Below are 17,496 nucleotides of genomic sequence, written 5' to 3' on the forward strand. Positions count from 1 at the left end.
TGACCGAAAGGACAAGATCCCGGATACAGGCGGCCGAAATGAGCTTTCTCCGCAGGGTGGCTGGGCGATCCCTTAGAGATAGGGTGAGAAGCTCGGTCACCCGGGAGGAGCTCAGAGTAGAGCCGCTGCTCCTCCACATCGAGAGGGGTCAGCTGAGGTGGCTTGGGCATCTGTTTCGGATGCCTCCAGAACGCCTTCCTGGTAAGGTGTTCCGGTCCCGTCCCACCGGGAGGAGACCCCGGGGAAGACCTAGGACACGCTGGAGGGACTATGTCTCCCAGCTGGCCTGGGAACGCCTCGATGTCCCCCCGGAAGAGCTGGAGGAATTGTCTAGGGAGAGGGAAGTCTGGGCATATCTGCTTAGACTGCTGCCCCCGCGACCCGGCCCCGGATGAAGCGGAAGAAGATGAATGAATGAATGAGCCTAAAAGATTAAATAAAATTTTCACACCATTGTTTATTTGAACGTTTATGCAATGGGACAACATATCCATACATTTTAATGGACATTAGGAAATATGGTTTGAAATGACAAAATTCGACTTACAATATTAACCAAAATATTTAATAACGGCTTGATTGTTTTTCTTTTGTCAATCAGAGTTGATGCGACAAATAAGCGACTGAAACATGTTTGTCTAATAGCCAAATAATGTCGCGATATTAGGCTACATTACAGTGCATTGCAAAACAATTCTAAACCAGGTTTCAACTCAAATTAAGAATCAAAGTAGCTTTAGTAAATGATTTTAGCCTATAACTTTCCACAGAGCAGGTCAAACGCGTTTCTGCAAGCATAACATGGAAACGGACATTTGATTTCGGAATCAAAATATTGTGCAAGAACATGGTTGTCTATAAAAAATAATTGCTATCTGGCTCTAACAATTGCATTGCTATGGCAGGTTAGGGACCCCCGCAAAGTGAAACCGAAAAGTGAAAGATTAATTATAACCTTGCAAATGTATATAGATGGCATAAAAGTAACATGTTTACAATATAATGTAATGAGTGCATTTAGAGATAGGTCTAAAAAACAATGTGTAAGTGAAATAAATGTTATGGGTACCCTTAAAATATTGTTGTAGCTATAAACTTTAGTTTCACCACAAAAAGTCCCCACAGTGATTTATTATCTAACTACCTAAAGCAGCAAACGTTAGGTAGTTATAATTAATCTTTCACTTTTCTGCCACAATTGCTATATAAAGCAACAGACAGGGGGCAGCGTTGCCTCACCGATGTCTCCACAGGGAAGGTATCAGTTAGCCAGTTATATTTAATACAACTTGCATCCTTATATAGCAATGTGATCCAAGCAAGGCTGTAGCCATGGAGTCAACATGGGGGTGGGGGGACTAAATGAGGCAGGAGTCTGGGGGTCCCCCAAGTGAAACATTCAAAAAAATTTACAATATTTATAAGACTATTAACCATCGATATTCACACACTCTGATATCACTGTGTTGGTGTTGTTCCTACAACATCATAATTAATGTTGCTCCAGGACCATCATTGGGTAACCAACTAACCATTAGTTAGTTGGTTACCCCAGTCCAAAGACAGAATATTCCACTGCTCCCCACCCTATGACCTAACCCTAACCTCAGAGACACCTGTGCCTAAACCTAACCTCAACATTAAGTATGATGTCGTCGGAAAAACACCAACATGGCGATATCAGATCAGTCATCAATATTTACTCCTTTTCTCACCCACCTCCATGTCAACTGCCATCCCTGACCAGTAGGCGCGCGCTCTCTCTCTCTCTCTCTCTCTCTCTCCCTCTCTCTTTCTCTCTCTCTCTCTCTCTCTCACTCCCTCACTCTCTCACTCTCTCACTCTCTCACTCTCTCTCTCACTCTCTCTCTCTCACACACACACACACACACCAGAGTGAAATAGAAAGAAATATTTTCGGTAAGCAAGCAGTGTTTCTTACCATGATGTTCAGCAATGTATTACTAAACATTTCTGATCTGAATGTCAGTGATTATTATATCAATAAACATTGACTCACCTCTTGTGTTACTGTATACTTCTATCATCTGAATGGTACTCATTTTCTCACTGCTCTCAGATTACTTTTCTTTTTTGAGGCTGATGAGTGTCACTGCCATCCTTCCTCCTGCTCATAATGACACTGTGAATGACTAATAAAACGACACTTTAATCAAACAAACACTAATAACGCTATTTATCATACAGTAAGCAAATACTACTACTGTATACAGTAAGCAAATACAACTACTGTATACAGTAAGCAAATACAACTACTGTATACAGTATACTTTACAAATATGCAATCAATGAAAACGACTACTGTCTGCATAAATTACACATGCAGCGCAACATAAACGATTGGCACTTTACTCAGACTTCACATGGGCATTCTGACAAATCTGACACAATCCTTCACGTAAGACATTAACGTTAGTTGAATACGCACATGACTCATGAGCATCATTGTTGGGACGGGGGCATTTTGAAAAGATTGTCATACCAACTTAATAAAATAAATAACAGGGCAGAGCTCATCTTTATGCCCAGTGAAGTGTCTTTCAATTTCACATTAGACATCACTTTAGGTGTTATTATCCCAGAAAAATATTTGCTGCTCACCAATGTATGCTTCTATATACAGGTGCTGATCATAAAATTTGAATATCATCAAAAAGTTGATTTATTTCAGTAATTCCATTCAAAAAGTGAAACTTATATAATGTATACATTCATGCCACACAGACTGATATATTTCAATTTATTTCTTTTAATTTTGATGATTATACTAATACAACTATACAACTAATGAAAACCCCAAATTCAGTATGTCAGAAAATTTGAATGTTGTGAAAAGGTTCAATATTGAAGACACCTGGTGCCACACTCTAATCAGTTAATTAACCCAAAACACCTGCAAAGGCCTTTAAATGGTCTCTCAGTCTAGTTCTGTAGGCTACACAATCATGGGGAAGACTGCTGACTTGACAGCTGTCCAAAAGACGACCATTGACACCTTGCACAAGGAGGGCAAGACACAAAAGGTCATAGCTAAAGAGGCTGGCTGTTCACAGAGCTCTGTGTCCAAGCACATTAATAGAGAGGCGAAGGGAAGGAAAAGATGTGGTAGAAAAAAGTGTACAAGCAATAGAGATAACCGTACCCTGGAGAAGATTGTGAAACAAAACCCATTCAAAAATGTTGGGGAGATTCACAAAGAGTGGACTGCAGCTGGGGTCAGTGCTTCAAGAACCACCACGCACAGACGTATGCAAGACATGGGTTTCAGCTGTCGCATTCCTTGTGTCAAGCCACTCTTGAACAAGACAGCCTCAGAAGTGTCTCGCCTGGGCTAAAGACAAATAGGACTGGACTGCTGCTGAGTTGTGTTCTCTGATGAAAGTACATTTTGCATTTCCTTAAGGTCCCAGAGTCTGGAGGAAGAGAGGAGAGGCACAGAATCCATGTTGCTTGAAGTCCAGTGTAAAATGTCCACAGTCAGTGATGGTTTGGGGTGCCATGTCATCTGCTTGTGTTGGTCCACAGTGTTTTCTGAGGTCCAAGGTCAACGCAGCCGTCTACCAGGAAGTTTTAGAGCACTTCATGCTTCCTGCTGCTGACCAACTTTATGGAGATGCAGATTTCATTTTCCAACCGGACTTGGCACCTGCACACAGTGCCAAAGCTACCAGTACCTGGTTTAAGGACCATGGTATCCCTATTCTTAATTAGCCAGCAAACTCGCCTACAGAAAATCTATGGGGAATTGTGAAGAGAAAGATTCGATAAGCCAGACCCAACAATGCAGAAGAGCTGAAGGCCACTATCAGAGCAACCTGGGCTCTCATAACACCTGAGCAGTGCCACAGACTGACCGACTCCATGCCACATTGCTGCAGTAATTCAGGCAAAAGGAGCACCAACTATGTATTGAGTGCTGTACATGCTCATACTTTTCATGTTCATACTTTTCAGTTGGCAAACATTTTAATTAGGATTTTAGGATTTTAAATTAGTTGTCAGTTATAATCATCACACTTAAAAGAAATTTTAAATATATCAGTCTGTGTGTAATGAATGAATATAATATACAAGTTTCACTTTTTGAATGGAATTACTGAAATAAATCAACTTTTTGATGATATTCTAATTTTATGACCAGCACCTTTATACTGATATTATATGTGGAAAAAAGTGTTATAATGAAACCAAATATTTGAGTAGCTGAATGCACACAATTTGTATTATATGTTGGTAGTCTTCAAAAATACAAGTATTTAATGGTAATATATTAATATTTGGGAGTAATAATATGATTGAATACCATGCTAACAGTGATTAGTTGGGTAGCAACTTTGATAGCCTGTTGATAGCCTGTCATGGCCTGTCAGCAACTGAATCTCATTGGGAATTGAGTGCTTATTTTCCACACACTTTTCCTGCTTAACAATCGTAATAAATTCCCTATAACATGTTGCATCTTGTGGCCTAGTATGGTCCGACGGTCTCTGCTTGTGGAACACATATACAAAACAAAATGTTCTTCCTACATCTAACCACTAAGCCGTAAATGCATTTTTCCTTCTGGTACATAAAATGGGTACACATGTTTGCATTACCTCTTCTTTCAACAATACTCTATAAGTGTTTGGCAAATGACGAGATCAATTGCTGTAGTTTTGAAAGTGAAACGTTCCCCTTCTTGCTTGATATTGGATTTCAGTTGGTCAACATTTTGGGGTCTCCTCTGTCATATTTTTCATTTCATAATTCACCAAATATTTTCAATGGGTGACAGGTCTGGCCTGCAGGCAGACCAGTTTAGCACATGGACTCTTTTACTATGGAGCCATGCTGCTGTAATACATGCAGAATGTGGTTTGGCATTGTCTTGCTGAAATAATCAAGGCCTTTCCTGAAAAAGATGTAGTAATTGTTGCATTATTTTCCCACGCAGTCTTTCACAGAGAACACTCCCCATCTTTACATCTGAAAGGCTCATCCTCTCTGGGAGGCTCTTTTTATACCCAATCATGTTGCTGACATGTTTCCATTTAACCTTATTAGTTATGAGATATTCCCCCATGTTTTTTTTTTGTATTACACAACATTTCCTGTCTTTTGTTGTGCCTGTCCAAAGCTTTTTTGAAACGTGTTGCTGTCATCAAATTCAACCAAGCTGGTGTTGTAATGTCCACAACTGGGGTTTTGGTATGCTGGTTCGTCATGTTCCATTTAATAAAGATACAATATGTCCTCCTCTTCGTACAGATTACTTGTATCCTCTTCATCTGCAATGCCATGTGGCTGGTGGTAGCTTTTACTATTCAAGTCATTGGAACCTCAGTCACCATCACCGTCCCAAAGGAAACTCTCAATCTGACTACTAGTGAGAATCTATACATCGATCCAATAGGATTGATCTTCCTATTAGGATTCACAACTTTACTGTTGATCCAGTTTTTGGGCATGTTCTACCACAGGTGATTCATTAATTGATTTGAATGGGCAGGATTTCCAAAGGCTAACCCAAACCTTTTAAGTACTGTACTCTTTCTTTGCTGAATGTTAGTGTTATTGTTTAATGTTATTTTCTTTCACTTTTGGCAAGCAGCATTATTTAGTTATTATTTGTGTCTTCAGAAATTGTTTTATGATTTCTGAAGGAATAATAAAGTAAGTGTTAAATATCATAATTTTTTTGTTGTTGAGTTTACACTGATCCATTTTGCGGCATTTTCGAGTATGAAATCCAAGACTGTTGGAAAACCATCAGATGAGGATATAAAAGGTAACTTGCATTTCCTTGCTGACAATGAAGATTTCAATAGAACAAAAATGTAAAATCCATACGTTATATCCTAACAACATTTCTGAATCATAACTCTGAATGAGAAAAGGTAATTCTGGTAAGTTAATAATTGTTGTTAAATACACATTAGTTATTTTGTATTGACATAGAACATGAGGAACGCTACAATGCCTCTGCATTGTTCTGTGAACCTCCTATTTGTTGTTCTCTTGACCATGACAAAATGAAGTCAGTGTATATTTATTAGACAAGTACATACAGTTCCCTCCAGAATTGTAAGACCCTTTGTAAAGATTTGCAGTTGTTGTTTATTAGCTTGACGTTATTAAAACAAATCTAGAAATATAATCTTTAAGACTGACATTATTTAAAGAACATAAAAACAATCTAGGAATAAACACATGTCTAAAAAAAAGGGTCAAAATGATTGACACCCCTGGAAACTCGAATTACAGACATTCTTCATAACTGTCATTGAAGTTCATCTGAGTCATTAGGTATTCTTGAGTGGTCATCCATTACTTCCTCTTTCACTGGAATATAGATTTGAGGTTGTACACATGCCAACTTCCCTAAGTCGTCAAAAATAGAAATCAGAGACAACACAACTGAAATGAGTCATAAGATTGTTGATCTTCATAAATTGGACTAAAGCTATAAAATGTAGCTAAAAGTACTAATCTTCACTATCAGAGCAGTACAGTATTTAAAAATCTTCCTAATCCACTAGAGCTATAATTGAAAACACCAGAAAAAGGGAATGTGCCTTTATCCCCATGTGGAATGAGAGTGGCAAAACATCCTCAAAATTTCACAGTGGAAAAACTGTAGAAATTGGCAAAATATCAGAATCAGCAATCTCCAAAACTAAAATTAAATGGAATCTCCATGACAAGTTATTTGGCATCTTGCCAAACAAAATCCTCTAATCCCATATAGACAAATGTCAGCACCAGGCTTTTGCTACTTATTATATTGAAACTATGATTGTAGATGCGTTATTCTGGCAAGATGTCCAAATAGCTTGTTTGAAAGATGGTGGCATTTAATCGCATTGAAGTCAAATCATCAAACTGAAAAATAACCCTTTTCTGATTCACATTGGGCTATGGCACCCAGTGAAACTTCATTAATACCTACTGTGAGGTACGACATTGACACAACAATCAAGTTTTACAACCACCATGTCGGTGCCCGATAACCCTCTGCATTGGCAGAACAAGTAGACGAGGCAATGACTCCGACCCACACCAACAGTGCTGAAGTGACGTCAAACGATGATCCACCCGAGGTGACAACTGATGCACACCAGGTTAACGTTGGTGGAGGTGCTGAATCACCGTGTTGAGTCGTATTATATTGACATCAACTAGAAAACTCTGATATCTGTGTGTTTCTAAAAGGTTTATGTCCAAGCATTCCGTTAGTTTATCTGTTACTAGTGTTTACATCATTACATCTTTGGGACACATTCTATTCACTTTGCCACTGTCAGTATTCTCAATTGTCCTTTTGTTTATTGAGCATGTCACAGGCTGTTCATTTGTGTGCTAGGTGTATTTTGGTACATTCAGGCCTAACCGCAAATTGAGTTAGTGTTTGCACACAGTCAATCTGTGTGTTAATGGGGAGTAGCGGCCCCCAGGTGCCTACAAAAGAGCTGTAGCCCAGGGGCCCAAACCCGGTTAAATTGCCCCTGCCTGTCTGACTGCTCAACTGAGCGCTCATGCACACCAGGCAACCATACAAACAGACAAACTTTATGTACCAGACCATATTTATGTAAACCCTCCTCATTGTCAGTATTGGTACTGTGTTCTGTTTTTATTGTTATTATTTTATTATTTCTGTGTATTATTTATGATTGTCTTATTCCTCATATTTTTAGAACTGTTGAGCTGGAGCCTACAAGTAAGAAATGTAAACAAGGTGAACCTTCTGTAGTTGGGACACTGCTCTGCACTGTCAGGGTAGATTCCTCATAGACTGTTCTCTGCCAAAGGCTCAAAACTCCCCTATGGCTGCACATTTGACATCTCATACTTGAAAACAGAGACCGGCTAGAACCAGTTTAAAGGTAGTACTTTCAGATAGGAGATATGATTTGATGATAATAACTGGCATTAGTCATAGGACAGCTGGAAAATAACAAACCTACAGTACTTTCACAGCCCTTCACAGGATTTGGGACAGTAAAGACAGAATTGCTATTTTAGATCTTATTCACGGTACAAGAAAATATGATTAAAAGATTAATATGAAGCAAAAGTACAGAATGTCACGTTTCATTTCTGGCGGTTCTAACATATCTGTTTGACAACAAAAAAGAATGGAGTTCCATCCCCCCATATCATGCCACCATAAAAATGTACAGAAGTCCCCATGTAGTTCTGTTGGTAGTGCGTGGCGCATTCCGGATGTTGTGGGCTCGATCCAGCGGGGGACCAGATCAGAAATGTTGTGCTGTAAGTCTGGATTAAGGTGTCATCCAAATGAATAAAATGACAAATAAAATCTTTATTTAGTCACAAATTCTTTGCATGCAATATCAGCCGTGAAACTGTGACCCATTTACATCACCAAACTCTTGGTATCATCCTTTGATCATGCTTTGCCAAGCCTTCTCTACTGTACTGCTTACTTTGGCCACAGAAGAGTATAGGCCAAGTCAACAATATTATTGGGGTATGGCTTAAAATTATACGCGTTTTTAAATGTTAGATATGGGAACCTATTATGAGGTACTAAAACTGACTTCAAACTTGCCTTTGCCAACAGTATTGCCTTATCCCAGACAGTCTGACTTGCCCACACTGGGCTTGAACCCAAGCTTACAGTACGTTCTAATTCTGTTTCACTACAGTACTGCTGCAAAACTCTTAGACCACCTGGTAAATGTGTTGAGTGTGTTAATGTGTTAATGAGTCATTCATCTCAGCAGTAAGTGACCTGGACATCAGTTATAACACTTAAAGTCAGCACTGCACTTTGCCTTAGTACTGTACTATAAGTAGTCAGGTTTTAATCACTTTCCTTGTTTTGTTATATCCAGCTCTAACTATGGCCTGATTCATTGCACCAACTCCTAACAGAACAGTAGAAGAGGCATCTGCACTAAGCCTTTCTGCTTTTTTCCACTCTGCCTATAAACTAGTTAGTCACACAGGCCGACATGTAACGGCAAGCTCATTCCCCTGAGACATTTGTCTGCACCTGTGCCACTGGAGAATGTTGCTAGAGGGCAGTGAGATCAGGACAACCTTCAGGCTTTCGAGACAGAAAAAATAAAACCCATGACCAAAACTAAAATGATCTCACTTCTATTGTAGAGCCAGGTAAACCTCCCCTTTCAACTCAAAAATGAGAAAGGCTTTTAAAGAAAGTAGCTAGTATGAAATGAACTATATATATTTGACCAATTTCCAGTCCCCTTTCATATAGGATCCTGGGCCCTCCCCAACACAATTTGATTGTACAAGGTCAGAGAAGCTTAGTGGCCCCCACTTCCCCCTCACCATTGCCTTGTCTTATATATATTTAAAAAAATATAATAATAATAATCTTATGCCTATTGAATGAGTGAACGCTGGCACGGTTGGCTGCCGCTACTCTCCGGGCCCTCTTCTGGCTTTTGTCTCTCGCTTTTCTCTACTGACCTTAGCAAGGTTGTACTCTGATTTGGACATTTTTGGTTAACGATTTGACTATCCGGTGTGTATGCTTGGACTAGCTTACCTGTTACGTACCGCCGGGCTCCCGTTCCTCACTGGGATGTTTTCACTGCCTGGAGCCTTCATTTGGCTCAACATCGTCTCCGCAACAATGTGGATTAACAAGTTATTTGTATGGTTCGTGCTCGACTGGACTGCTCTGTCTTTCATACTCAATCCAACGACAGCGGTACTCCAATACACAGCTGTTGAGCTCCTGCAACTACGTTTCCACCTGTCTGATCCACCATTGGCCTTACATCGTTGTCTGGACATTGTTCGTGATTCCCGTCGAAAGTATATCCATCGTGGTCCCCGACGGAGTTATCAGATCAACGACTCCAAACCAATACAATCCAACTGGTCTTCAACTCGCCGCCCCCCAAAAAAACTCCAGACGGAAAGTTGACCGCAGTGCCATAGCCAGCCTAGCCAGGTCGGCTAACACCACCATCCAATATGACCACAATAACGTCAGTTTGGGATTATTCAACATCCGCTCTCTTACGAACAAGGGTCCTCTCCTCCAGGATATTTTGTGTGATTAAGTTTGACTTTCTCTGTTTGCCTGAAACATGGCAACAGCCTAACGACTACTTAGAGATGAATGAATCTTCTCCTGGATTTGTTTACAGCTGTCAACCCCGTGAATCAGGCAGAGGGGAGGTCTATTATATCGTGAGAAGTAGAAAGTTTCTCCTGTCTCTGCGCCTGTTCATGCTTCATTTGAATCCATCGCCCTACAGTTGAATGGGCCTACTTCTACTATCGTGGCACCTGTCTATCGTCCACCCAAGCACAATAATGATTTTATAAAACTGGACTCATTGTGCGCAAAGAAATGTATAAGGACCACATTCTAAATTACAAGGATGCTCTTTCTGCAGCCAAATCCACTTATTATGCTGGTTTAATTAGTTCTGGTGAAGGAAACACCAGAGCCCTGTTCTCCATGGTCAACAACATTTTACAACCACCGGACTCTCTTGCACCTCATCTGTACTCAAATGCCTATTGCAACTCCCTAATGACATTTTTTAACACCAAAGTTCATAGGATCCACCAGCAACTGACAACTACTACCTCTCACAGTCTGTCTCTCTCAGGTCTCTCAGCCCCTCTTTCTTGTGCATTTTCAAGATTGAAGGTTCCTTGTTGCTGAAATATCTGACCTTATTGAAAAGCCAAAGCCAACTACCTGTCAGCTAGACCCTCTACCTATCACCCTGATAAAAGCCTGCTTACCCTCTCTCTCCTCCCTAATAACTACCATTACTCATTCTACTCTCACCTCTGGCACTGTTCCTTAACCTCTAAAATCTGCTGCAATAACTCCTATACTTAAGAAACCTGGTGCAGACCCCAACAATTTCAATAACCTCCGTCCTATTTCTTACCTGCCTTTTCTATCTAAAACAGTTGCATCTCAGGTTCATGCAGACTTGTCTGACAATAACCTCTATGAAGAATTCCAATCTGGCTTCCACCTCTGCCATAGCACTGAAACAGCACTGGTAAAAGTCACTAATGATCTTCCATGGCAGCTGACTCTGGACTATTAACCACTCTCATCCTCCGTGATCTGAGTGAGGCCTTTGATACCATCTCTCATAACATCCTCCTTGACAGACTAGTCTCTATTGGTATAACTGACACACCTTTGGACTGGTTTAAATCCTGTCTCTCTGGCCGCACTCCAAATCACATCCATCTCCTGTCCCGGTGTTCCCCAGGGCTCTGTCCCGGTGTTCCCCAGGGCTCTGTCCCGGTGTTCCCCAGGGGTCTGTCCTGGGTCCCCTTCTGTTTATCATCTATCTACTTCCTCTTGGTCATATCTTTCGTAAATTCAATATCCATTTACACTGCTATGCGGATGACACCCAGCTATTCCTGTCAACTAAACCTAACTCAACCCTCCCACCCACCCACCTCCCTCACTGATTGCTTAACGGAAATCAAATCCTGGTTTTCCTGCAACTTCCTCAAACTTATCAATGACCAAACAAAGGTTATCCTCATTGGCACAAAATCCACTCTGACAAAACATGACAGTTTCTCGCTTTCCATGGATAACTCCTCAGTTTCTCCCTCCCCTCAGGTTAAGAGTTTGGGCTTCATCCTCGACAGCACACTTTCATTTCAAGCTCACATTAATAAGGTGACTCGGTCTGCATACTTCCATTTACGTAACATCAGTCGTCTCCGTCCATCTCTCACACCCACTACAGCCATTCTCGTTCATACCCTGGTTACATCCCATATCGATTACTGTAACTCTTTTCTCTTCGATCTTCCTCTCAAACTTATACAAAAACTTCAACTGGTTCAGAACTCTGCCGCTCGTATCATCACCAGAACATTTTCTATTAGTCACATCACTCCTGTTCTTCAGCAGTTACATTGGATTCCAGTAAAATACTGCATTAATTTTCAGATTCTGCTCCTCACCTTCAAGACCATTCACAACCTCACTCCTCTGTACCTCACTGACCTCTTTCATATCAACATACCCACCCGTACTCTCAGGTCTTCTTCTATTCACCTCACTGTACTGTTTGTTTTTATCTTTATTGTGATTCTTGTATGGTGACCCTGAGTGCTTAGAAAGGCTCCTTAAAATAAAATGTATTATTATTATTTTATTATAATTAATTTGTTCTCTCTGCCAGCGCTGACTTTGCTCATAGCAGATTTATTGAAAGGGGTGAATTTACTGCTACCTGAGTGTGGACATCCCACCTTAACTTAAGCATCCAGCCAGCTAGAACTTGCACCACTGCACACGCAGATACAAGTTTCAAAAACTATGAAGGATTCATTCTGAACTGGGACCTGTGAAGGGAAATGTGCCTAGTCAAGGTAAATGAGTCTTCAACACAGCATCTTACTGTGAGTGACATCCAATCCTCATGTGTGTTTATAGTAAATGCCTCAAGATACTCAGACGATAACGTGTTTGACCACCTGTTACCAGATAACATTTTCGATCAGTAATCATACACTGCTCAAAAAATTAAGGGAGCACTTAAATCACACATTGGATCTTGATGAAGAAAATATATTAAAGATCAACATCTTTACTATACATTGTGTAAGTCGTTGAGAACAAAATGACATAACAACGGTCAATGGAAACCAAAATCACCAACCCACTGAGGGCTGGATTCAAACGCACACCAAAAATCTAAGTAAATAATTAAAATCACAGGCTGTTAACAACTTGAATTTCATGTGTTGTATTGTGTGGTGTTGTTTGTGTTGTATGGTGTTGTTTGTGTTGTGTTGTGTGGTGTTGTTTGTGTTGTGTGGTGTTGTGTTGTGTGTGTTGTGTGGTGTTGTTTGTGTTGTGTTGTTTGTGTTGTGTGGTGTTGTTTGTGTTGTGTGGTGTTGTTTGTGTTGTGTTGTGTGGTGTTGTTTGTGTTGTGTGGTGTTGTGTTGTGTGTGTTGTGTGGTGTTGTTTGTGTTGTGTTGTTTGTGTTGTGTGGTGTTGTTTGTGTTGTGTTGTTTGTGTTGTGTGGTGTTGTTTGTGTTGTGTTGTTTGTGTTGTGTTGTTTGTGTTTTGTGGTGTTGTTTAGGTTGTGTGGTGTTGTTTGTGTTGTGTGGTGTTGTTTGTGTTGTGTTGTGTGGTCTGGGTGTGTGAGCGGCTTGTTCGTGTGTTGAGGGGCTGCCTGTTCATAGGTGCCGGCAGTTGTTGTGACAAGGTGGGCGTGGCTGCCAGGCCTCTGAAGTGGCTGCACCTTCTGGGGATTTTCTGTGCACCCTATAAAAAATAAGTTATTTGGTGTTTGTTCGAGAGACCAGTGTTGCTCCATCTCCCGTGTGATAGCCTAACCGGAAATACTTCATCAGAGTCGGCTCTCATCTCCACGAGAAAACAAACCTGCATCCCGTGTGGACTACAACAGCGTCAACAAGACAAACCGGCCCGCTTAAATTAATAACGCTTGTTACGCCAAATAGTTGCTGTGTAGTTGGTTTGTTGTCCCTCTTGCCATTCCGTTTTGCACCTATTACTTTTGTTGTCATGCTGTACTGCTGTCAGTGTCACCTACTCAATGTATTAGCTGCAGATTTGTTCAAAATATCAACTTGAAGCAGAGCATGCTGTGAATATTTTAAAATTGAGGAAAAGTCAGTAAAACATAAACGTTTAAAGTTATTGGGAACATTTATTTAACTTTGAGTTACACTTAGTAGAAACATTTGATTAAGAAATACGTTAGGGTTTACAGTGTACTTAAAAGGGTACAAATACTTGTTGCTGGGAGTGTACATTCTTGATAGAGTGTGTACCCTTTAGTCTTCTTTTTCTCTTTCTTTTTTTAATTCACTTTGTACAATTTCTGTCAAAAGGTGCTCTTGTGTACCCATAAAGATCCAAATTATACTTTGAAGGTACATTCTTCAAAAGTGTACCTATAAGTACAGAACTGTTTTTGTTTCGTACCTCCATTTTTGAGTGTGCATACACTCACAGTACTATGCCCCCACCCTAAACCAATCTTGATTAGGTCATATTTTTTTAATTTCTATTATTAAAATTCAGTCTTTTTTTAGGAAGGTAAAATACACAGTGTCCCTTAATTATTCAAAAATTATAAATTATAAATGTAGGCCTATTTCCCCCGAACTATGTGGAGCTATGACAATTATTCAGTACTACACAAAATACGAAAACAGCTTAAATAAAACAGTTAAACAAATAACAAAGCAAATTAAATGAATTGTGCACGTTGTTTTGTTAACAAAATTTTAAAAAGCCAAGTACCAGTTGATATATTTCTAGCAATGTAAGATGTAATTTTTTTGTGGAGTTGTGGGTACTTAAAAATGTTGTAATATATATTTTTTTTTTATAGAAAATATTTTTAAACAGGTCCTCACCTAATCCTGTGAGGACTAAGTTAACATACGCAATTGTTGAAAAATATATTTATTTAGAATAAATCGTTTTTTATTCTGATAAAAAGTTGTATGACCTAGACTACTTTGCTTTCCCGTAAAATAATGGACTATTATTCAATATGACAATGAAAGTGCCTTCAGTGTAAATGTGCATAAAAGCAGATTCTACCAAATTTATCCATAAAAAATAAGATTTGCATCATATGTGGAGAAAATAAAATCCAAAACATTGCGAAAAAGTACTATTTTTTACTTCGTTTCGATTGTTTGGAAAATGTTAAATTAAATAATGACTTTATTCGAAACATTCTAATGACGAATAAATTAAACAATGAATAAGACTTTTAATACATCGGAAAACGTAAAAAGCAGCCACGATTTTATAGAAACAGAGCGTTGAAAAGCAGTGATAAAGAGAGCTAAAAATAATATGAGATAATGGGAATTACGGCCACAGCTTTTGCTCCTTGCCCTTATCTTTCAGCTTCTTCGGGATCACTGCCTTGTCCAGAGTCCTCCTCAAATTTCTGAATGTGAAACATATCAGAGTGAAACACTGGTATTAGCAAGAAATCAAATAACCTCGGCAAGCATCTTTGGTCTGGTAGGGTATACGTCACAATAATAAGATCAATTTAATCTGTAAACAGGAGATTGACAATTCCTCTAGAGAAAACAACATACATCATTTCGGGAATATTCATAAAAATAAGTCCACAGATCTATAGTGATAGATGTGGAAAGGTGTACAGGTATGAATAGATTTGTATCAAAAGTGGTCATACCTTTTGTGGACTGTTTCAAATTTGATCTTTTTTTATTTATTTTTTTTACAAATAAGTCAAGAGAAATACACAGATGTTTCCAAATTAATTACAAATATAAAACCGAAAATAAATGACTGCGTAAATATTCACCCCCTTTGCTATAAAAGTCACATACTTACGGTTGAAACGGAGTCCACCTCTGTGCAGTAAAGGTGTTTCACAGTATTTATTACACCTGTCTCTATGAGACCCCTGGAATAAGTTTCTTAAAATTACCGATCAATGGTAGAATATAAGAATATTTCCAAGGCAGCTAATAGGCCAATCCCGTGGAGCACAGTAAAGTCCATTATTCAGAAATACGGAGAATATGGCACATCTGTGCCAAAAGGTTAAGCGTACGTATTGTAGGGATTGTAAGAAAATCCATAAGTAAATTGGCATTATCGTAACAAAAGTAATAAGTAAAACACGAAACGTAAGCGTGAAATTAGATCTGTGAATTTACAAACACCCTATTACAAAGACGGACTAATCTTTTTTGTTTGTACGAATCTAGTTTTCAAAATTCTAAAATACAGCATTAGGTTCTGGAGATTTGGCAGTTTCATCTCATCCTCCCAAAAAACATAACCAAAACATCCCGGGATGAGTGGTGCTAATATAACGAGCAGAGGCAGTGTGAACAACAGGAAATCTGGGAATCTGGAAATAGGTATCCTGGTAGAATTAAATGTAAAAGTCTCTTTCTTCAAGCATGCATAGTGAATGCTGATTTTCATGTGCATAACTACTCTTTGTTTGTGCATATGTTTCTGTACAACGGGTTGTTGCTGTACAATGAGAGTTTGTTAAATTACTAAATAACTAAAACCAAATGTTAAGCAATTACTACAGACATTTCAGGCCACATACAGCCATCATGAATATTATGGACAGAACACAGCTGTGAAATAGCACATGCCAGACTGTAATATTTAAAGAAAATTTTGACCTAAATCACTTCATTCAATTTTGCAGCTCAGGAGGATATTCTATGCAAGGGTATAGTGTGTCCTTGTCATTTTCACACATGTATTTTACCTAACGCCTAAATTCTTGATAGCCTATTGGTGTAATGTTGTTATGCAGCCTTAAAAACCAACTATGGGCTTTTATTTTGAACATGAATTCCGGAATGGCAACACTATGGTTGAACACTGGGCTAGGGGTCCAACTTATTGTTGTTAGCGTTACAGTTTCGAATAGCTACGTTCGATTCACATCTTTGCAGATGCCAGATTACTGACAAAAGTTTGTATGTAGAAAAACGATTTGTAAAAAAATAAATGGAGACTTAAAGTAGGAATTAAACGTGTGAAACATCGTAAAAGGGTGTTTGTACATTTACAAATCTAATTTCACGCTTACGTTTCATGTTTTTTACGATCATACCAATTTACGAATGTATTTTCTTAAGATCCCAACAATAAGTACGCTTAACGTTTTGGCAGATAACTAACTCCATAGAAGTATAGACCTGGAAATAAGACTGGTTGGATTCGGTCTATTTATATAAGAGATATAGCATTTTGTGATGTGTACAAAGACACATAGTCTCCAGAAATATATTCAAGTTGGTCAAGAACCCAGCAGCACATGTAATACTCTATTATACAAGGCGCATGTTAATTAGTCCGGAGTGGGACGGACTGATTGACTGCATCACGGCCGGTATTTGTGCGGGTCGTATAGACCACGGAGGGCGAGCTGTCAATGCTGAGGATACACAGTTCCGACATGCCTCAGTCCAGAGCATGATCCCATTCTCTTCATAGCTCCCAAGTCCAGAGTAGAAGCTGAGACACACGGAGCAATCTTTCAGAAGAATAGCGTAACCAGTTAGGTAGGCTATATATCGCGAGGGTCACATAACTAAAGAAAATCACTGATCATCACGTCCTGTTTATTAGTTTGTTATATTCTAACGGACTGTTAAGGTAAAATGAGTTAACTACCCCACCTAAGAACATGTATACACAGTAAAACATGTGTGTGTGTGTGTGTGTGTGTTCACTGATGCATGCGCTTCTATTTGTTACTTGTGATGATTAAACACACCTAAAGAGTTCAGTAGGAAATTATGAATGAGAAGTGTGTTTTTTGAGAAAGACAAAGAGAAGCTTAAGCTCCAATTTTTTAATCAACAAGCCTTATGTTTTTCTGTTAATTGATGTCGCTAGGTTTATGGACAGAGTTTGTCCTGTTTTGACAGAATAAATCAATGGTGCATGCAAATAGGATACTGTTTGGCTACTAGTAT

Source organism: Esox lucius, chromosome 5 (genome assembly GCF_011004845.1).
Source record: "Esox lucius isolate fEsoLuc1 chromosome 5, fEsoLuc1.pri, whole genome shotgun sequence".
NCBI lineage: Eukaryota > Metazoa > Chordata > Actinopteri > Esociformes > Esocidae > Esox > Esox lucius.